The 23,443-nt window shown below is 44.9% G+C and overlaps 1 long non-coding RNA gene across 2 annotated transcripts in view; it reads left to right on the top strand.

Moving 5' to 3' along the window:
- Positions 1-8,019: 8,019 nt before the first annotated feature.
- LOC149126517 (uncharacterized) overlaps positions 8,020-23,443 on the top strand; it is a 62,794-nt gene continuing 47,370 nt past the window's right edge. The window contains exons 1-3 of one of the 2 annotated variants that reach the window (XR_016234541.1): positions 8,020-8,122; positions 9,661-9,814; positions 11,430-11,504. This is a non-coding gene — a long non-coding RNA (uncharacterized LOC149126517). Of the gene's footprint in view, positions 8,123-9,660; positions 9,815-11,429; positions 11,681-23,443 lie in introns of those variants that run through there. The other variant, XR_016234540.1, reaches the window with a different exon arrangement.

Genomic DNA, 23,443 nt, shown 5'->3' with positions numbered 1-23,443 from the left:
AGTATCAGAAGAGGTCATAAGAGTGTATTGAATATTTATATAATCTTCCTATAATTTGCATATATATATTTTTTTGAAGGGCAAAGATACAAGGGAGGGGAGAGAGGGAGATTTTTCCATCCACTGGTTCACTCCCCAAATGCCTGTATCAGCTGGTGCTGGGCCATCCCAAAGCCAGGAGCTGGGAACTGATTCTGTGTCTCCCACATCGGCAGCAGGAACCCAACTTGAGTCATCATTTCTTCCTCCCTATGTGCACATTGGCAGAAAGCTGGAATCAGGAGTGGAGCCAGGACTCAAATCCTGGCACTCCAACATGGGATGTGGGTATCCCAACCAGTGTCTCAATCACCACACTAAACACCTAAACACCCGCCCCTGAGTAGATAAGTGAAAGCTCTAGCAAGTGGAATTCAGAAATAAAGCCCATATCCAGGAGGGTGGTAATTTTCCCACTCTTCATGGTCAGAATGAGAGAGAATTCTGGTAGTTCTGGTGTTTTAGTGTGCGAGCAAGCTAGCGAGCGAGCGAGCGATCTTTCATCTGTTGGCTCACTCTCCAAATGGCTGTAATACTTGAGGCTGGCCCAGGCCAAAACCAGGAACCAGGAATTCCTCTGGGGCTCCCACATGAGTGCAGGAGTCCAAGCACTTGGGCCATCCTCCACTGCTTTTCCAGGCACATCGGCAGGGAGCCGGATTGGAAGCAGATCAGCAGAGGCTCGAACTGGAACTCTGAAATAGAATCTAGCTTTGCAGGCAGAGGCTTAACCTGATGCCCCACAAAGCTGAGCACAGTCACATACAGCAAAGATAGTGTTTTCTATCCTCCTTTGTATTCATGTGAAATTAGGTGACAGAGTTCTGGTTAATAGTTTATAAGCAGATATATCATGAGTAACTTCCAAGAAGTGTACATAGAGGTGGAGGGGGTTGGGTTTTTTTCTTCCTACCTCTAGCTCTCTGGAAAGCATATATGATGGCTGGAGCTCCAACAGCCATGTTGGGTCAGGGAAAGGATACTAAATGCTGAGGGTGGTGGAGCAGCAGGATAGAAACCTGCTCCCTGAGCGCTGAGTTGTAATGGAACACCATCGTAGCCCTGGCTGCAGGACTCTAGAAATTGTACTAAGTTTGGATGAAATCTTGTGTGTCAAAATGACTGTTAATTTGAGTGTTTTTCTTCCAGGCAATCTGAATCCAATCTAACATAGTGGCTTCTGTTAGTTTGCTTGCTTAAAAGTCTCTTCTCTTTGTAGCTTAATTTTGAAAAAGAGCGAGTTGGACTAAATCATTTCTGTTTCCTCACTGCTTTAACCTATTTTAGTTGCCAATGAATGATTATGGCCTTTGCTCAAGATTCATCAGGCGTTCCCTTCATTATTATTATTATTATTTTTTTGGACAGGCAGAGTTAGTGAGAGAGAGAGACAGAGAGAAAGGTCTTCCTTCCGCTGGTTCACCCCCCAAATGGCCGCTATGGCTGGCACGCTGTGCCGATCCAAAGCCAGGAGCCAGGTGTTTCTCCTGGTCTCCCATGCAGGTGCAGGGCCCAAGCACTTGGGCCATCCTCCACTGCACTCCTGAGCCACAGCAGAGAGCTGGACTGGAAGAGGGGCAACTGGGACAGAATCCGGCACCCCGACCAGGACTAGAACCCGGGGTGCCGGGCCGCAGGCGGAGGATTAGCCAAGTGAGCTGCAGTGCTGGCCCTTTCGTTATTCTTTTTTTTTTTTTTTTTTTTTTTAATGGGAGGTAAAAGTAGCAAAGTTTATTAAGGAAGGGACATCCGTAAGGACGGATGGGCACCTCTCCAGACAGGACCTGAGAGAGAGTGCCATCGCTCGGACGGGGGGTGCGGGGGGCAAGGTTACATGATTGAGTGGAAAGATTACACCTGCCCAGGCAGGCGGGCGGCTCAGCGGAGAGGCAGAGGGCTGAGTGCGCTCCCCTTCGTTATTCTTAAAAGTTGCTTGCCTCTTGGGGCTGGCTTTTGGCATAGTGATTAAGAGCTGCTTGGGACACCTGTATTCTATATCTGAGTGCCTGGGTCGAGGTCCCAGTTCTGCTCCCAATTCCACTTTCCTGATAATGTGCACCCTGGGACGCAGCAGGGGATGGCTCAAGTACTTGGATCCCTGTGATCCATGTGGAAGACCTAGACTGAGTTCCTGGCTCCCAGCTTTGGCCTGGTCCAACCCTGGCTGTTGTGGGCCTAGTATTAGCCAGAAGTCTGTGGTGCAGCGGTTGAAGCCATCATGTAGCATGCCTGCAAATGTTCCTGGAGGCAGTAGACGATGGTTCGAGCACTGAATCTCTGCTACTCGTGTGGGAGAACTGGCTGGAGTCTCTGGCTCCTAATTTCGGCTTGGCCCAATTATTTTGGGCATATACTTCCACACTTATTTTTATGACCTGCTTTTTCCACTTGCTACATTACCTACACATTTTCTGTTTGCTTAATATTATTTTAAAAATTATTTTTAAATATTTATTTATTTACTTGAAAGGCAGTGTGACAGAGAGAGAGAGAGAGAGATCTTCTGTCCACTGGTTCATTCCCCAAATGACAATAACCAGGTCTAGGTCAGCCAAAGCCAGGAGTCAGGGAATCCATCTGGATCTCCCAGGTGACTGGCAGGAACCTGAGTACTTGGGCTATCATCCATTGCCTCCCAGGCACATTGGCAGGAAGCTGGATTGGAAGCATAGAGAGGTGGACACTCAAACTAGGCACTCTGATATGAGACGCAGGTGTCCCAAACAGTGGTTTAACCTGCCACACCACAACACTGACCCCTCTTCCTTTTTTTGTGACTGGCTTATTCCACGTAACATGTTTTCCAGGTTATTCATATTGTATCACGTGTCAGAATTTCCATAGTTTTGAAGGTTCAATATATACACATTACACGTATGGTATGTTTATATCCAGCATCCATCAATGGCTACTTGGTTTGCACCTACATTTTGGTATTGTGTATGATGGTGTTACAAACATGGGAGTACAAATAAATATCTGTTTGAGTGCCTGCTTATGATTCTTTGGCGCATATATCCAGAAGTGGAATTGTGGGTAATGAGGAATGACAACACTGTTTTCCATAGCGGCTGCTCCGTTTTACCTTCTCATCCATCAAGAGGACATGAAAGTTCCAATTTCCCCACATTCTGGTCACCACTTGTTATTTTCTGTTTGTTTTCTGCTACGTAGCCATTCTAATGAGTACGAAGTGACATTTTATTGTGGTTTCATGTGTATTTTCCTAACAATTTGTGATTTGAGCATGTTAAAAATGTAGTTGTTGACCATTTGTGTAATTTCTCTGAGAAATGTCTATTCAAATCCTTTGCCCATTTGAAAAATCAGGTTTTACTGTTGAATTACAGAATATTTTAGATATTCTAGATGTTAATCCATGATTAGACATATGAAGTATAACCATTTTCTCATTCTGTGGCTGCCTTTTTACTTTTGATTGGGTCCTTTGATGCACAGAACTACAAGATACATGGGAAATCACTGCCAAACCCAATGTCAAAAGATTTCCCCATGTATTTTCTTCTGAGACTTTTAGTTTCAGATCTCATGGTAAGTTAGTTGTAAACTTTTCAGTTGAACATTCTAGAACAGTCAAGTGGATAGAAACATGTTTGCAAACGACTCATGAGATGTGTGAAATATATTTTTGTTCCTATATTACTGAAAAGATGGAGTTTCCTGCTTTCAGCACAAAGGGACTGTGATTAATATTAAGGCCAAAGACAAATATATTTTGATTGCATCAGAGTTATCACACTGCTCCTTTCATTATATCATGTATATGCTTCTAGCACCTGCCTAATCCAAGTGGGATTCCCAGACTGGTAAACTCAGCATCACGCGAGAGCTTGTTAGAGATGTGGATCCTTAGGCCCTACCCCAGACCCAACTGGAACAGAGTCTGCTACTTAAGATCCTGGGTAATCTGCATGCATGCTGAAGTTTGAGAGGCAGTGCTCTAGAGGATAATGAAATAGCAATCCTGCTTTTACTTTTAAGCGTTGTTTCCATTTCCAAGCCACAAGTAATTAGATACTGTAAAACACGAGCAAAATCTTTCAAAATAGCAATAAGTAGACTGGGAAACCACAGGATGCTAGAAGGAAGAGCAGGCTCTGGAAACACCTGAGAGCATCCACAATTCAGTCTTTGAAGCAGCTCCATGATTTCGGAGGTAGTAGGGTGTCCTTTGTACAATTATTTAACTAATAATTTTCTTTTCATTACCTTTTATTTATTTTTTTCTTTGATATGTGGAAATTTTTTTTAACTTTTATTTAATGAATATAAATTTCCAAAGTACGGCTTATGGATTACAATGGCTTCCCCCCCATACCGTCCCTCCCACCCACAACCCTCCCCTTTCCCACTCCCTCTCCCCTTCCATTCACATGAGGATTCATTTTCGATTCTCTTTATCTACAGAAGATGAGTTTAGCATACATTAAGTAAAGATTTCAACAGTTTGCTCCCACACAAACATAAAGTGAAAAATAATAGATGATTTTTTAAATGATGATGAAATCAGATCAGACCTATTGTCATGTTTAATCCCAGTGAGAGTCAAGTTGGGAATTGATAATTTCTTCTCTTTTTTTTTTAAAAGAAGATCAGTTTAGTATACATTAAGTAAAGATTTCAACAGTTTGCACCCACATAGAAACACAAAGCAAAATATACTGTTTGAGTACTCATTATAGCATTAAGTCTCAATGTACAGCACATTAAGGACAGAGATCCTACATGAGGAGTAAGTGCACAGTGACTCCTGTTGTTGACTTTACAAATTGACACTCCTGTTTATGGCATCAGTAATCTCCCTATGCACCAGTCATGAGTTTCCAAGGCTATGGAAGCCTTTTGAGTTCACCGACTCTTATCTTGTTTAGACAAGGTCATATTCAAAGTGGAGGTTCTCTCCTCCCTTCAGAGAAAGGTACCTCCTTCTTTGAAGACCTGTTCTTTCCACTGTCATTACCTTTTATTAAGCTGAAATAATTTCATTTAAATGAAAGCTTATATCACTTCAACAAATGGAAACTTGTATTACTTGCCAAAAAATAGACAATAAGTATAAAAATAAGATAGTGAAAAAATGGTAAGGCATAAAAATTAGCAAGGAATGATAAGTCAGAATGAATCTATTTATAAAAATAAGTAGCTAAATAGTTTCCTCAGTGAAAGCAACGAGGCCATTTATGATTGACTTGTAACTTAATGTTGCTAAATTTGGGACTATGATGAGGTTCTACATCAATGAAAGCAATTTTAAAATTTACTTATTTAAAAGGTTTATTTTTCAGCTGGCGCCGTGGCTCAACAGGCTAATCCTCTGCCTAGCGGCGCCAGCACACCGGGTTCTAGTCCCGGTCAGGGCGCCGGATTCTGTCCAGGTTGCCCCTCTTCCAGGCCAGCTCTCTGCTGTGGCCTGGGAGTGCAGTGGAGGATGGCCCAGGTGCTTGGGCCCTGCACCCCATGGGAGACCAGGAGAAACACCTGGCTCCTGGCTTTGGATCAGCGCGGTGCGCCGGCTGCAGTGCGCCAGCCGTGGCGGCCATTGGAGGGTGAACCAACAGCAGAAGGATGACCTTTCTCTCTCTCTCTCTCTCTCACTGTCCACTCTGCCTGTCAAAAAAAAAAAAAAGGTTTATTTTTAAAAATATTTATTTATTTATTATTTATTTGAAAGGCAGAGTTACAAAGAGGCAGAGGTAGAGAAAGAGAGAGAGAGAGAGAGACCTTCCATCCTCTGGCTTCCCAAATGGTTGCAACGTCTGGAGCTGAGCAGATCTGAAGCTGGGAGCCAGGAACTTCTTCTGGGTCTCCCATGCGGGTGCAGAGAACCAAGGACTTGGGTCATCTTCCACTGTTCTTCCAGGCCATGGCATGGGGCCAATGTTGTGACACAGATGGTTAAGTCACTGCCTGCAATGCTGGCATCCCATATTGGAGTGCAAGTTTGAGTCCTGGCTGCTTCACTTCTTCTCCTTCTCCTTCTTCTTCTTTTTTTGACAGGCAGAGTTAGACAGTGAGAGAGAGAGAGACAGAGAGAAAGGTCTTCCTTCTGTTGGTTCACTCCCCTAATGGTCACTATGGCTGGCGCGCTGCGCCAATCCGAAGCCAGGAGCCAGGTGCTTCCTCCTGGTCTCCCACGCGGGTGCAGGGGCCCGTCTTCTACTGCTTTCCCAGGCTATAGCAGAGAGCTGGATTGGAAGTAGTGCAGCCAGGTCTTGAACCAGCGTCCATATGGGATAATGATGCTTCAGGCCAGGACGTTAACCTGCTGTGCCACAACGCTGGCCCTGGCTGCTTCACTTCTGATAATGCTCCCTGCTAATGCACCTGGGAAGGCAGTGAAAAATGGTCCAAGAGCTTGGGCCCCTGCTGCTCCTGTGGGAGATTCTGATGGAGTTCCAGGCTCCAGGCTTCCACCTGACCAACTCTTGGCCCCTACTGCCATTGGGGAAGTGAACTAGCAGATGAAGGATCCCTCACTCTCAATTTTTTTTCTCTCCACCCTTATGAAAGATCAGTGCCTTAGAAAGGGGCTGGAGGAGCCTACCTTAATCCCTTTTTGCTGTCTTCCACCTTTCCAGCAGGTGAGGAGAAAATGAACAGCAGGGAGAGGAACTCTCCTAAGAAGAATTTATTGGGGATTAACAGAAAGATTGCAATCTGGCATATGGCTGCTGTGGCAAATCGTGGGGGGCCATGGGCATTCCCAGGTCAGGCAAAGAATGCAAGGGCTATGAAGGTAAAATGAGGGTGTTCACACAAGTTGCTTCGAAACACCTGTCCTTGGACACAAGGATGCCCAATAACAGGGGTGGAGGCTGGCTAAAGCTGGACAGGCAGATGCCGGGAGGCATCTTTGCAGACGTGGCCTCTGTGCAAGGTTGTAGTTCTGGGTGCAGGGTTGAGGTTGCAGCAGTCTCCTGTGATCATTCTTGTTGTTAAGGAACGTGAGTGGAGGCCCACCTCTCATGTCTTCCGAGCTCCACGTTGCCAGGGTTTGGCATAAGTGACTCCATCTTGATTCTTCCACATGGGACACTGTGTTGGGCGTCCTCTTGGAAGTAGACACAGCCCTCATCAGATGCTCCATCTGCTGGCACCTTCGTCACAGACTGGTCAGCCTCCAGCACTGGGAGAAAATGCAGAAAGCACTCAGTTTAAGGTATTCTATCACGGCAGCACAAATGGGCTAAGTAATAGGAAAAAGAGTTTAGTAAGTTACCACTGTATACACAAGACAATTTAATTTCGTCCAGAGAAATACCCAATAATTAAAAACTAACTTAAAGAGTTGGCCTTGAGTGCTGTGACCCACATGGCTGTGTGCAGGTCCTGTTAACTCTTCTCCCACAGGGCTTGCCTGACTTTGACATCGCTCATCCTCCACACCAGCTGGCCCACGACCCTCTGTGGAAAAGTATCACGCTCAGGAAGGGGCACATGCTTTGAGTATAATGTCAGCGTTTTCGCCATAACTGAAATCCAACACTTGCAGTCGGTCTTTTGTACCTGGGGTACCCTCTGCTTCCCTGCTGAGGGAAAGGTCAGTATGGACACTGGGTACCCTGCGCTTGGCCCCTCCAGGCTTGCATCCGAGGACTGGTGAGGGCCGGTCGGTGCCAACTTCAACAGACGCTGGCCCAGCCCAGGCTGCACGTGCACTAAGGATGGTGGGTGCTGTTGCCTGCTGGGGCAAGGGTGTAGGCACCTGGCAGAAGCTGGCCTGGAATGCGGAGGAGGGCGCTTCCTTCATTCCCTGCCCTCCTCTCCAAGTCTTTTGCCTTTCTCTCAAGCCCACGCCCGAAAGCCTCTCTGGCAAAGGCACGCCTGACACTAATATGGGAAAGCTTAGATAAAATTATAAGTTTATGAGCACCTCCTTTGCTTTTTGCTGCCCTGTTCATCTACCCGTCAATCAGGGGACCCCTCCCCAGGAAGTACCTCCTCTTACCTGGGACGTGGGGCGGTACCATGTAAACACTTCCGTTTTCCTAAGCGGGTAAAACGCTAGGAGGAGCGGTATCTCACTCTCTCCTGCACATGGACTCCGGAGGAGCAGAATAGGGTATGATAATTCCCTTTCTTCGGTGCATTGTCCCTTAATAAAGCCCTAATGGGCTTGCGTATTTTTCTCATTTTGTAAATAAAGTTATCATACTGCACGCCTTGTTTGGGAGTGGATTTAGAATTCTTCTCTAAATAAAAGGCAAGGGCCCGGAAAATTACTGTAGGCCCAAACCCAGCCCATAACGAGTCCACTCTGTTGGTGTCTCGCGGCTGTCCCGCCAGTGAGCGCCCGGAGCCTCGCTTCCCTCCGCTGCCCTCGGAGGAGTCGCTGGTATCCTGTTTCCCTTCCCTTCCTCTGTTGCTGACTCCCCCGGGGAAAGCTACCCTTTGGTGAGAGCGAGATGATTCGCTGGCACTCTTTTTCCTGAAAAAGCGGGAAAGCCACACAAATTTGGTCTCCGTGGCACTCTGTTAAGTGTTTTTATTTTTTATTTTAATAACCAGAGGTGGTTGTTGTGCGCTGGGTTAAGCTGCTGCTCAGAATGCCCGCATTCCACACAGAGTGCTTGGGATCGGTTGACCTCTGCTTCTGGTCCAGCTTTTTGCTAATGCGTGTGGAGGCAGTGGAAGGTGGCCCAAGTGCTTATCCCCTGCACCCATGTGGGAGAACCGGAAGAAGCTCCTGGCTCCTGGCTCCTGGCTTCGGCCAGGCCCAGCCTGTGCTGTTGTGGCCATCTGGGAAGTGAACCAACAGATGGAAGATATCCTTCTCTGTTTCTCTCTCTCTCTCTCTGTGTCTCTCCCTTTCAAATAAATAAAATTAACCAAAATTTTGTGAAAGCTTGTAAATTTTTGATAATCTAACCCCGGAATTCACAGTGGGGAGGGGTAGGCAGCCCTCACAGAGAATCTTGGTGTCTGGAGCAGGCATCTCCCCAGGCTCGAGCCATCCATGGCCGCCTGTTCAGAACCTGCTCGACAATCTCAAGGCCTGCAGAGCAACCCCCTACCCCTTTCCAAGCCTTGGATCTTCTCCCTGCCCCTGAGGCCAGCCATCTGTCTTGTTGTCCGGAAGCTCCATCTGGCCCTCTGTTGGAGGGCCTGGGGCTGTCAGATGCCAGGAAAACACAGAAGAGTCTCCAACTATGGTGTATTCTCAGGGAGTGGAATCCACACAACAGACGGCTTTTACCACTTGAATGAGTGATTGTGAGGTTTCCCCCATGGGCTCTTACATCAAAGCAACTGCCTGACCCAGGGAGAAAGGGGGAGGAGAAAAAGTCCATCGTGTCATAATAAACTTTCAGTTTGGGGCTGCAGTCAAGTGTGTGCATAAGTGCTGGGGTGGGGGTGGAGGTGATGCTGTTACCCCTGGGGGAGGAGCACCTGGCTAGGGGGTGTGGCATCAAAGGTTGGAGAAGTGGTGACTGTATTGATTCTATTGTTTTTTGAAAGGGATTCTTCAAAAGTTAGTCAATAAAGTCATTTATGTGTGCAACCAAATAGGAAGCCTAAGTCCTCATATTCCCTGGGTCTGTGGTCTCTGAGCGTGCTGATGGCGCCTTCATTCATCCAAGCAACGTTCTTTTGTCTCAGCTGATGAGTATGTGTGAGCCCAGCCAGAGGTGGGACTTCTTGGTTAAAAGCGCCACGTTTTCGAAGCTTTCCCTGGCTCTGAAATAATTGCCTGCCTAGCGCGTGATGACAATCAAAACCTGCTTCATTTTGTGTTGCTGAAAACTAGCTACTGGTAAGTGCTTGTTTTGTTGTACAAGTGCTTTTTAATTTTGCATTTAAGTTCGGAGCGTCCTTCAGATGCTATCATTTGAAAACCTGACTCTAGAAATACCAAATTATAAAGAAATTACAGCACAATGAGTATCTTAATCACTTTTTACAGCTTGCAATCAAGTTGACAAATACAAAAATTGCTTGAGTATTATTTTTTTAAAACATCCTGTAATTAGGCCTCTTGTTTTCCATCTTGGAACCTGATGCGCTTTGCTGTGCACGTGACTTAACAAGGAACAGAAGAGTGGTACCTTCTCACCTAACAATTTTTTTTTTTATTTTAAAAATCTTCTTGATAGATTTGTACCTCCTTGAAGTAACTGCTGGCAGTGCTCTTGTATGAAGCATACCTTCTTGATCATAATATAAACACAGACACTTTAAAGGTGCCTCCGTATTTAAGCCCTCCCCCCTTCCATCTCTGTCAACAAGAGCTGCATTGTGGTTAGGGCAGGGTCATTTCCCAGTGGGACTGTGTCCCAAACCAGCCTCCCTCCCAGGTCCCTGCTGTGTCCTCCTTCCATTAATTTATTTTCTCTACATCTTTCAAAAAAAATAGATGTAGATGTTCAACAAGAATGATTAATATCTGGGAGGGCATCTTGCTACCATAATTCCCAAGGCTGTGAAAACACTTTATTTTTAGTCTGTTAGGAAAACATTTGCAGAGCAGTGAAATTAACTGCCATCGATGACATCAGACTTTTGGGGAGGTCCTAGGTCGCAGTATGATTTGAAAGTTACAGTTAGAATCTGATGAAATTGCCATGGGTGTTGCAAGAAGGACACTTTGGCACAAACTGGAAGGTTATTCTGAAAATGCTTAGTTAATGTATTCTTTTAAGTATATATTCCCCTGTACTGCTCATGAATTATAATTAGAATGAGTGCTCTGTCATAGTGTAGATATTGTCAATGGCTTTTGTAAATAAGCGTTTGCTTCATAATTACTCTACAGAACTGGAAGCCAACCACATACATAGTCAGCTTTAATCAGCTTACAGCTCTGCCAAAGCCTTAATTACAGTGGAAGAGGTGGGACCCTTTTCAACTCTTCTTTAATCCCTCCCTCACATGTTGCGTTGTGGGATCTTTAGAATTCCAATTCCTACAAGATTAGATTTTATGTATACATTATTCATTCTGTCTTTTTTGAGTGACACCGATATGTTAGGCATTGTTCTAATTTCTACAGGCAGGCAGAATTATCAGAAAACAGTTTCCCCAATACTTTCAGTCCCAGTCCAATAAATTGATATCCTCAATCCGGAGCCACAGAAGATGAGCATGTATCACTGAGAGGGACCTGATAAACTATTTTGGGGATGAGCTTATTGCTTTAAAAACTTCTATGCTGCACCACCAGCCAGCAGCTGCAAGTAATTGTGGATGGTAACTACTGGAAGTGTTAAAGAGAAAAATATTCTTTCCTCTGAGGACAGGATAATGCTCTGGGAGATGCCTCAGTTGCCCCAGCAAGACGTGACACTTGTTGTCATTGCTGGTATCCATCAGCATTGAGGTGCTCCGATTTGTGCCTTTTATTCTGACTCTTGATTTATTTTTTTTTCCAGAGATCAATATAAGGGCTGCAGCTTTGGAAAGTGACATGGATGAAAGCAAATCTGGGTGGACCGAACCTGATCATGGTGAGACCTGGCCTTTTCCCTGTCTTCCCTCCTTGGACAGTTTTGGTCTCATCTCATATACTTTCCTCAAAGAGGCTATTTAAAGGGAAACTATATCTACTTGCCTCAAATCATCACTGTGAAATAGACACTGGCAATTCTATAGTATTTGGTTTCAATAAGACAAAAATAAACACAAATTACATCCATTTAACTTTTATTTTAAATCATCTGCTGGGATTCTGGTTTTCTTCTAGAAACATAATTGTGTATCAGTTAACACTCCAAGTTAGGAAGATTATAGGTATAATTTAGGGCAATAAAATGACTGGGGAACATTTTCTATAATTGTAAATTGAAATGAAATCTTTGGAAACAGCTAAATGACTTTTGGCAAAGTTAAACCTTGGCCAAAGGAACTGAAGATGCTGGGTGATATCTCTAGCTCTCCAGATCATGTGGCTGTAACATATTGGGCTCTTTCTGTTGACCAGTAATATTCCAGTTATCTCCATCTGCTTAGCTGCTCTAGTTTAGCTTACCTATCCACCTTATTTTGTGGTATTCTAAGATACTGATTGATGTGTGTCTATGTCAGGATTTAGATTTGTCTGCAAGTGACAGAAGCTTAAATAAAGACAGGAGTTTATTTTTCTTCCATAATAAAGTTCAAGATCAGGGACCCCATGCTTCTTCTGCATAGTTCAAGATCCTTCCTTCTACTTCTATATTCCACCAGCATGGAGGAGGGCGATGGACGTGAAGGGCGTGCTCTGTTCCTTCAAGTCTACCAGCTGAGAGTTGCACATAGCACTACTGTTCACAGCCCATCAGTTGTGACTAGATCACACAGTAGCCCACAGCCACAAGGGAGGTGAACCATAATGTCTCTACTTTGGGAGAGTATGCGCTCAGCTAAATAATCCAGGTTTCTGTTGCTGCAGACAACAGGGAGAATACATGTTCAGGAGCAACTAGTTTTTGGAGAAATATTATATTTAATGCCTACTTATTTCCAAGATCAGTGCTAGATACTAGAGGTTCTCAAGTGTGGCTTCTGGAATGGAAACACCTGCACCACCTGGGAACTTGGTAAAAAATATGAATTCTTGCACCACTCTCCCCTCCAGCTCCTAACTCAGAAACTCAGGGGTAGAGGCAGCCATCTCAGTTTTTAGAAGCCCTCTAGGTGATTCTGATGCCCTGAATCCCAGAACAGCTGGTCCAGATGGAGGCTGGCTATTGGAGGAGGAGAGACAGGGAGGTGAGAAGTGGTCACTCCTCATCCTTGACTGCATTGATCTTTGTGAGGTCCTGGTCAGCGAATCAGCAGCCAAGATCAGGCTGTTTGGTAGGAAAATCATGGGATTAGCAGTGATCGTTCTTCTTATGTAAAATGAGTTGGGGGTAAGAATGGAGAGCTAAGGAACTTGGTGATCTCTCCCATCTTTGTCACCTCTCTACTCTGTGCCTGGCTCTCTGGCTTGCTGAGATCATGGCTTTGTGCTTTCCCAGCAGCTATGGAGATGGTGCAGTCTGAGGCTTAAAAACAAAAGGCCCCAGAGTCAGGCCGATTTAGGTTCGAATCAAGGCATCTCCACCTGCTGGCTGTGTGGCTTTGGGCTAGTGGATTCACTTTTCTGGGTCTCAGTTTCCTCATCGGGAAAGTGAGGATAATAAAATTAATTAGCCAGGGTATTTTTGGGTATTAAGTGAGAAGTTTGTATGTGTGTTAAACACATTGTGTAGTGCTTGGAAGTAAGTAAGTGCTAATGAGTGGTATTTTGTGCTTCATTGGAACACATATATTGATTAGACAATCGTGTCTCTCCACATATCTCCCTATATTAGGAGCCCTTGTCACGTGATTATTTTCTTTTGTGAGGTCTTACAAGCATCAGTGAAGAGAGACCAAGTTGATACATAATTTTCTGGAAGTCTGAAGTCTTTCTTTCTTTTTTTTCTTTTCTTTTCTTTTTTTTTTGACAGGCAGAGTGAACAGTGAGAGAGAGAGAGAGAGAGAGAAAGGTCTTCCTTTGCTGTTGGTTCACCCTCCAGTGGCCGCTGTGGCCGGCGTGCTGCACTGGCACACCGCGCTGATCCGATGGCAAGAGCCAGGTACTTATCCTGGTCTCCCATGGGGTGCAGGGCCCAAGTACTTGGGCCATCCTCCACTGCACTCCTGGGCCACAGCAGAGAGCTGGACTGGAAGAGGGGCAACCGGGACAGAATCTGGCGCCCCGAGTGGGGCTAGAACCCTGGGTGCCGGCGCCGCAAGGCGGAGGATTAGCCTAGTGAGCTGCGGCGCCGGCCTCAAGTCTTCCTTGTACAGAGAAAGGCACAACTCCATTAGTGGTGCTGCTGAAATGCAGTTGGCTATCTACAAACTCTTAGATACATATCACTTGAACCTTATGTAAAAGGGAAAGGCAGTTGTATTCATGTTTTACACGTAAGGAAACGAAATCTCAGAAAGATGAGAGATCTGAAGCAAGATCACCCAACAAATGGATGGGGAGTCTAGATTCAACTACCGTCCTCTGAGTTAGAGGTCTCTGCAGAAAGCAAGGTATAGTGGTACTGCACAAAGCCTGTTCTGTTGTGTCTCCCATTAGCCTACACACTCCTTGCACTTCCCAGTCTTCACATTACCTTTGCATCCCCAACACCTGGTCTAGCACCTAGCATGGAGTAGATGCTAAGCACTGGTTTGTTGAATGCACAATTATGGAAAGAAATAATTGCTTTAGACTCCCACTCCCACTGGGGCTCTTTGCGCTCCTCACATGACCTCTCTTTTACAAGTATTTGGAATCACGGCATGAACTTTATACATGGAAAATCCCTCTGTGGCCCCTGGGAACACACTCAGGCTCTTCCAGCAGTCCATTGCTTGCTAGCGTGGAATGGATGTGGCAAGGTGAGGATCTACTTCTCCCATGTTCTCTCTGTCTCCCTTCCTCTGGATATCACCAGTCCTAGCCTTTCCCTCATGGTCCTAGGCTTGTTTTATAGTCACTCCACAGAGTAGGTGACCCCAAGGGGGCATCCAACTTCTCTCAATGTCTGTTAGTCAACTAGCCAATTATGCTGCTGACGTCCGTCAACTCCCAAGGTGGAGGAAGGGGGAAGATGAGTCAAAGATGAATCAGTTTAATGGAAGAATTCTGTCCCTCAAACACCACATCTCTCCCTCTCCCTGCACCCTCCTCACTGTCAGCACCAGTATCTGTCAGCTGGTGGCCAAACACTTGAACAGGCTTTGCTAATTAGAGAAGTCACACCTCTTGGTTGGCAGGTGCATACTATTGTGCCTGAGCCCTCCACACAGAACCATATGGCTTTCAGGCAAAGGATTTGCCAAGGAAAAAGAAGGGATACCCTGCAGGGCAACTAGTGTCAGGTGGGAGGCTCTCTCAGGTGGAGCCGTGGGATGAGCTATTTTATGTGGGTTTAATTTGGAGCGATTGTTGCTCCCCTCCAAGTTTTCTGATTCACTCACGGGGAGGTTATGCTGATTTTGGCTGGGTAGTATTAAAATCTGTCTGTTGTGGTATTTTTTAAATTTCTCCTCCCCATCCCATTCCCCTTTTTTTGTGTTCTATACTGGAAATACTGTAGTGGTTGTGAATAGTTTTTCAAAGCCCCCTCAGACCATTTTCTCATTCAGTCCCCAGGGTAATTGTGAATGAAGTAGAGAGAATTCATGGTGGTGTTTTGGTTTTGGGAATAAAGACACCGAGTTCCAGGAAGATTAAATGACTGGTCTTTGATGTAATGGAGGGAAAAAAGGCTGTATAGAGAATGTAGGTTTCCCCCCTGGTGATCCACTGGCTGGCTATGTGTCCTGGATCACCCAGTTACCTCTTTGTCATCGACTTCCTGCAATTCAGAGGATCCCTAAGGTCTTGTTGAGTTTCCAAAGTCACTTAGTTTGTAAGTGATCCAAATGAGATTAGGCCACCATACGGTCATGTCTTACTAAGTAAATTTATCCTTGAGTTCATTTTTTCCTCTTAATTTTAATGATGGAACATTACACACACACACAAAAGTAGGGTGAATATTTAAGGAACCTCTGTGTCCTATAAATTGGCTTCAGTATTGATCAACATTGAGCCCATCTTGTTTCCTCCAGCCTTTTTAAAAAAAAATCTGCAGTATTTTATTATTTCTAAAATTTTTTTAATTGAGGGGAAGCATCCCTTCTTAAAAAAAATATTGGGGCCAGCGCTATGGCATAGTAGGCTAAGCCTCTGCCCGTGACACCAGCATCCGATATGGACGTTGGTTCATGTTCTGCCTGCTCCTCTTCTGATTCAGCTCTCTGTTATGGCTTGGGAAAACAGTGGACCATGGCCCAAGTCCTTAGGCTCCTGCACCCATGTTGGGGACCTGGAGGAAGCTCCTGGCTCCTGGCTTCAGATCGGCCCAATTCTGGCCGTTGTGGCTACTTCAGGAGTGAACCAGTGCATGGAAGACATTTCTCTCTGTCTATCCCTCTCAGTCTGTAATTCTGCCAATCAAATAAAAAAATGAAATCTTAAGAAAAAATGTTTACCTGAGAGGGATGGGGTTGAGGGGGAGAGAAAGCTGCCATTTGTTGGTCTCCTCCCCAGTGGCCCCCAACGGCTAAGAGCCAGGAACTCAATCCAGGTCTCCCACAAGTGTGGTAGGAACCCAAATACTAGAGACATTTCCACTGTCTCCTGGGGTTTGTATTAGCAGGAAGCTGGAGTCAGGACTATAACCCAGGCACTCTGAAATGGAACATGGATTTCCATACCAGCATCGCAACAGCTGGGCCAGATGCTCATCCCACATTTTATTTTTTAAATTGATCAACTAAAAAATTGTATATATTTATCTTGTACAACATGATGTTTTTGAGTACATATACATTATGGTATTGCTAATTTGAGTCAATTCATATATGCATTATCTCACATTGTTGTAGTTCTAATGGTGTGAGCATTTCGTCAATTCTCTTAGCATTTTTCAAGTATACAATATATTGCTATTAACTTTATTTTTTAAATTGTTATTTTATTATTTTTTTTATAGGCAGAGTGGACAGTGAGAGAGAGAGACAGAGAGAAAGGTCTTCCTTTACTGTTGGTTCACCCTCCAATGGCCGCTGTGGCCGGCACGCTGCAGGTGCAGGGTACAGGGCCCAAGCACTTGGGCCATCCTCCACTGCCTTGCCAGGCCACAGCAGAGAGCTGGACTGGAAGAGGAGCGACTGGGACAGAATCCGGCGCCCCGACTGGGACTAGAACCCAGTGTGCCGGTGCTGCAGGCAGAGGATTAGCCTAGTGAGCCGCGGTGCCGGCCGCTATTAACTTTAATCGCCGTGTTGTCACAGTTTATCTCTTGAACTTATTTCTATTATTTAATTGAAATTTCATATTTCTTTTTTCATTTGAAAAGCAGAGAGACAAGGAGAGAGAGAGAGAGAGAGAGACAGGGAGAGAGAGAGAGCCCCATCTGCTGGTTTGCTCTCCAGATGCCCTCATGGTTGAGACTGGGCCAGGGCCAGAGCTGGGAGCTGGAAATGTAATCCAGGTCTTCCACATAGGAGGCAGGAACCCGACTCCTTGAGCCAACACTGCTACTTCCCAGGATCTGCACTGGGAGGAAGCTGAAGTCAGAAGCTGGAGTTGGGAACTGAACCCAGGGATTTTGAGGGGGGATGTGGGTATCATAACTGCTAAACAGCCACCTTGAAATTCTGTATTCTTTGACCAGCATTTCTCCAAGTCCCCACCTTCCCACCCCAGCACCTAGTAATCACCATTCACATTTGAAGTATTTTAAAATAAATTCAAGATACTATGTTAGGCCTGCGCCATGGCTCAATAGGCTAATCCTCCGCCTTGTGGCGCCGGCACACCGGGTTCTTGTCCTGGTCGGGGCGCCGGATTCTGTCCCGGTTTCCCCTCTTCCAGGCCAGCTCTCTGCTATGGCCTGGGAGTGCAGTGGAGGATGGCCCAAGTCCTCAGGCCCTGCACACCTGCATGGGAGACCAGGATAAGTACCTGGCTCCTGGCTTCGGATCAGCGCGATACGCCGGCCGCATTGCACCGGCCACAGCAGCCATTGGAGGGTGAACCAACAGTAAAGGAAGACCTTTCTCTCTGTCTCTCTCTCTCTCTCACTGTCCACTCTGCCTGTCAAAAAAAAAAAAAAAAATTAAAAAAAAAAGATACTATGTTATTTCACCAATATAAACTTTAGTATATATCTATAGCAAATAGTGGTTTAAAAATTAATATTAAAAAATAACAGCATCATTTTAACATCCAAAAAAATTAACTATCGCTTCTTAACAATATCTATTATCCATGCATATTCAATTTTCTCATTATCTCAAAGATGTCTTTTTATACTTGGTTCATTTGAATTAGGACACACACAAACAGTCCACACATGATATTGGTTATTTTGTCTCTGTCTCTGTCATTTTTCTTTTCATGGTATTGATTTCTGGGAGAAAATATGCCATTTGCTCTGGAGAATGTCCCATGTTCTAGTGTTGGCTAATTGCTTCCTTGTGGTGTCACTTATCTTGTACCTCTTGTCCTCTGTATTTCCTGTAATGGGTAAGTAATTATGGAGGCTCCATCAGATCCAAGTTCAACTAAAAAAACAAAAAACTTATCTTTTAATTCCGTTTTCCATGAACTTTAATAAAATGTATTTATTTGTTTGGAAGGAAAAGTAAGAGAGGACAGAAAGAGAGAGAGAGAGAGAGAGTGAGATCTTCCCATCCACTGGTTCATTCACCAGGTGATTGCAACAACCAAGACTTGGACAGGCCAAAGCCAGGATCCCAGAATTTCATCCAAATCTGCCACATGGATGGAAGCTCTCATTGAGCCATCTCCTGCTGCTTTCCAGGTGTATTTGCAGGAAGCTGGATTAGAAAGGGAGAAGCCAGGACTTGGATATGGGATTTGGCTGTCCCAGGCAGCAGTTTAACCAACTGCATCACAGTTCCCGCTTCCCAAGTTCAGTCTTTTTAACTTTTAAGCAGTGCTGTGCACATAAGTTCTGGCCATTTTTAGTGATTCTGATTGAGGATTCTGATATTATCAAAGGGGTTCTTCCATTATAAATGAACTCATTTTTTATTTATATTTTCTTTAGCCTACATGTTAACATACCCATCAAAAATTTTAAAAAGTATTTCTCTTTATCTTAGTCTCTTTCATCTTTTTCTATTTTTCAGGCTAAACAATTATTTTCTTCCCCTCTTGCCACTAAAATATTGAAAAATGAGAAGTGGTATACTTAAAAACAAACAAATAAAACTTCAAACATAAATCCAGACATTTGATTTGGTGTAAGGATGATCTGCTACTCATTACAAGTTATTGATACAAATGAATTTTTCATGGCTATTTTGTAAGCCTCTAGGTTGAAGCTCTTACTGTAATTGAGAATTTATACTTGGGTAAATTATGCATATGAAGGCCTCAGAGAAAATCATAAATAGTATTCTCAGGAATGTGGCTATGAATTTTTTTTCCAGTTAAGAATCCTTAAAGCATTCTGCTTAGCAGGCATGTCTCTGCTTTTGTGTCTTCTCCATACCCTAGGGGACGTCAGGCAGTGGTAGGCAGGTCTGGCTGGGGAGGGGTCCCATGTTCCTGGGGGCATTGCTACAGTGCAATTACATACTATCAAGGCAAGGCTATGGCTTGGATACGGTTTGTCTTTGTCTCCCAAAGGCTCTGGGAAGGTGCTGGAAGTATAGCCCTCAGTGTGGCAGTGTTAAGGCAGTGGGTGCTTTCTGAGGTGGGGCTCAGTGGAAAGTGATTAAGTCATAGGGAGGCTCTGTCCTCATGAACGGATTAATGCTTTTTTTTGGGAGTGGATCAGTAGATTAGTTCCCACGTGGGATCAGACTGTTCTAAAACCAGGCTACTCCATGCGCTCAGCCCTACTCTGCACACAGCCACCTCCCTTTCTTCTTCTCTACTGTGTTGTGATGTAGCCAGGGGGCCCTTCCTAAGATACTGACAACCTTGCTGATTGAACTCTCCAGCCTTGTCTTTATAAGTTACTCAGCCTCAGGTATTTTGTTATTGCAACAGAAACCATACTAAGACAGGCACGAAGGGCAGTTGGAATTGTAACGACCACATGAGCATTGTCATTATATGACTGCAGACCAGGGCTGCTGACAAACAGCACAGAACACAACTATTATAAAAGGTAGCACTAGGAATCTGTCAGAGTATTTTTCAGTTCTCTAATTACAGTGGATCTTATGTGTATTCACAAATATTTGTACCTCTATATAAATGCAACATGCTTTTGAAGGGAAATCCTATTATAGTAATAGAGAGTTAAAGATGAATTTTTAAAATTACTTATTTGAGAGAGAAAAAGAGAGAAACAGAGATTCCATCCACTGATTCATTTCAAATGCCAACAGAGAGAAAGAGAGAAACAGAGAAACAGAGATTCCACCCACTGATTCATTTCGAATGCCAATAGCTACGGCTGGGCCAGGCTGAAGCCAGGAATTGGGAACTCAATTCAGGTCTCCCAAGTGCATGTCAGGGATCCAACTACTTGAGCCATCACCTTCTGCCTCCTTGGGTGTGCATCAGCAGGAAGCTGGATGAGAGAGCGAGCTGAAATTTGAACCTAGGCACCCTGACATGGGCATCCCAAGTGGTGTCTTAACCCATGCACCAAATGCCTACTGAAGTTGACTTTAACTTATTTTTAAAAGAATTTATTTATTTGAACATCAGAGTTAGAGAGAGAAAGGGAGAGACAGAGCAAGAGCAAGTAATCTTCCATATATTGGTTCATTCCCCAAGTGGCCACAATGTACAGGGCTGAGCCAGGTCAAGGCCAGGAGCTGGGAGCTTGAGCTGGGTCTCCCACATGGGTCACAGGGGTCCAAATGCTTGGGCCATTCTCTGCTGCCCTTCTGAGGCATTAGCAGGGAGCTGAATTGGAAGTGGAGCAGCTGGGACATAATCCAGTGCCCTTACGGAATGCCAGAATCACAGGCTGTGATTTTACCTGCTGTACCACAACACAGGTCACCCAAAGTTAAATTTCAAAATGTAATACAGTCCCTTGTGGTGGCCTTCAACACTAGCTCCCTAGTTATCTGCCTTTTTTTTTTTTTACATCCCTTCTTTTTTTTTTTTTGACAGGCAGAGTTGGACAGTGAGAGAGAGAGAGAGACAGAGAGAAAGGCCTTCCTTCCGTTGGTTCACCCCCCAAATGGCCCTACGGCCTGTGCGCTGCGCCGATCCGAAGCCAGGAGCCAGGCGCTTCCTCCTGGTCTCCCGTGGGGTGCAGGGCCCAAGGACCTGGGCCATCCTCCACTGCCTTCCCGGGCCACAGCAGAGAGATGGACTGGAAGAGGAGTAACCGGGACAGAATCTGGCGCCCCAACCGGGACTAGAACCCAGGGTGCCGGCGCCGCAGGCGGAGGATTAGCCTAGTGAGCCATGGCACCGGCCCTTCTTCATTCTTTTAAGCCCTAGCTCTACCCCTTAGAAGCTGTGTGTAATTTTGTGGGAGGCACTACAACTCTTATGCCTCAATTGCCTGTTCCTTACAATGGGGTGTGATTCCTACATGGAAAGAAGCTGTAAGCATTAAGAAGGTGGAGTATCTGAAGGCCTAGTAAACTGGGTACCACTACACATTTAAATGGTGCTGCTCTTGCCTCTGGTTCTGCCAATACATGGGCACTAAATCCCAACTCTGGAGAAGCATTTCTTATCCAGCTTCTTTTTCCCACCTTGGAATTATCGCTTCACAGTCTAGTTTCCTGTAGTATACGGGTCAGCACCTTGCTGTGCATGGCCTTGCTCTCTAATTTGCCCGTGTATGTTGTCTCACGTTTGGTAGACTAGGAACTCAGCCCATATTCTGGTAGCTATTTATTGCAATACAACAAATTATCCCCCAGTTGAGCAACTTACAATAGTAGTGTAGTTTATCTCACACAGTTGCCATGGGTAAGGAATTTTGGAACCATATTGCTGGGAGGTTCTGTCTCAGAGTCTCTTGGGTAATTAGAGCAAGTTACTGGCTGGGCTACTACCAACTGAAGGCTTTAGTTGGGCTGGAGGATCTGCCCCTAAGATGTCTCACAGACATGGCTATTGGCTGGAGGCCTCAATTCTTCACCTTGTGGACTTCTCCATGGGTCTTTGCAGATATCTTCACAACATGGAGTCTGGCTTCCCCAAAGTGACCCAGAGACAAAGCACAGAGGAAGGCACAGTGCCTCTTGTAACCTCATCTCCCAGAGTCTCACACCATCACTTGAGCTTTTTCTGTTTGTCAGATGTGAGTCACCATTCTAAGTGCTTTGCTGGTATTACCTCATTTGATCCTCAGCACTCTTGAGAGATCATCTCATATTCAGATGGTGAGACATATCCCAAAGATAGATCGATCTAAGTTCTCTTTTAAAAAAGCCTAGAACCAAACCCTAGGATTCAGTACCCTTCCCACTACAAGTGAGTGACAGGCCTCAGAGAATAGCTTATGCACAAAGAGAATTTGGGCCCATATGTGTGTGTCTATTTATATGCACATAAATATAAATGTATGACAACTGTAGCAGATGAAATTCACAGGCTGTATACTTGTTAACATTGGTAAAACTACAGGATGAAAGGAAACACCAGCTTACTGGCAAATCCCCTCTCAAATTTGTTGTGAACTTCTTCAAACACACTAGAAATTACCTTTGTCTTTTCCATTTAATTTAGGTAACAGTGCCAGACATATGAGGTTTAAATTTGAGGGTATCTAGAATCTTTACCCTCCTATTGAAACATGCATGCTATTACTTCCCAACTATTAGGTACTATCCTGCCTCTATTACTTTTATTAGCTCCTTATTAAATACTTTAATCCTCATAATGGTCCAAGGGGAGTCCAAGAGGAAGGTGCCTCCTTTTATTGATGAGCAACTAAATTGTATGAACGTTCAGTAATTTGCCCTGGTTGCATTACCTGCAAAAACCAGAGTCAGAATATGAACCCTGGCAACCTGGTGCAGTTCCCATCTCTTAACCCCTCACCGTGTCACCTCTCCCATCTGTTCAAGTCAAAAAGTCAAAGTGTGCAACACTGCATGGAGAAAACAATTCATGGATAAAATGAGCTGTGACATGGTATTGATTTTGTTGCGGGAGAAAACTCTTCTCTCTTTTTCCGCTGGGAAAACCTCATCCTTCTCAGTGAGTGAGCATGCCAGTTCACACTCTGCATTGTTGAATGAACCGTGCTTTGTACCAGGCAGTAGAAGGCTCATTAGAGTGACTGGTCTACACACAGATGCAGGCTCCCTGATTTAAACACGGATCCTTTACCCTGCCTCTGTCTGTAGGCCAGCCCTACTTGCACTGCTTTCCAGTAATCATTACAGGGCCATTTCCTTAGAGGACCTGGTGGAATCCCTGTCAATAGTGATAATGATAATCCTCCTCTTCCCTTTTCATCTCCTTGCTCTGCAATTATTCAATATTAAAAATTAGCCTTTGGTTTAAGGGGAGGACAGGATGCCCTTCTGTGTCTGTCTCTGCTTATTGGCTGCACCAGCAGGAGGGAGGCTGACTCCCGGGAGGGGCACACCAAGGTCAACATCCTCAGAGCTTCCGTCCATGGGTAATTTTTCATCTAATGTACCCTCTTCCATTCACCATGCAACCACATTCCTACCCAGTGGCTTTGACACTTGCACATAGCTCAGGAGGTAGGAAGGAAAGCTCTGGGTACATGACAGAAGCAAGTCTTTCCTGATTCTTAATGCAAGCCTACATCAGACTAATGGATTTTTTTTTTTCATGTAACATTGAAATGGGAAGATCAAACCTTAGAGGTGACCAGAATGAGGCCTTTCTGTGTAGGCTAAGCAAATTGATATTCTGAAAGAGGTGGATGGGCCTGGCTACTGCCAACTGGTA

Source organism: Oryctolagus cuniculus, chromosome 5 (genome assembly GCF_051225735.1).
Source record: "Oryctolagus cuniculus isolate XC-2025 breed Fujian yellow rabbit chromosome 5, ASM5122573v1, whole genome shotgun sequence".
Lineage (NCBI taxonomy): Eukaryota > Metazoa > Chordata > Mammalia > Lagomorpha > Leporidae > Oryctolagus > Oryctolagus cuniculus.
Note: the sequence above shows the minus strand (reverse complement) of the source record. Positions and strands in the feature narration are given on the sequence as shown.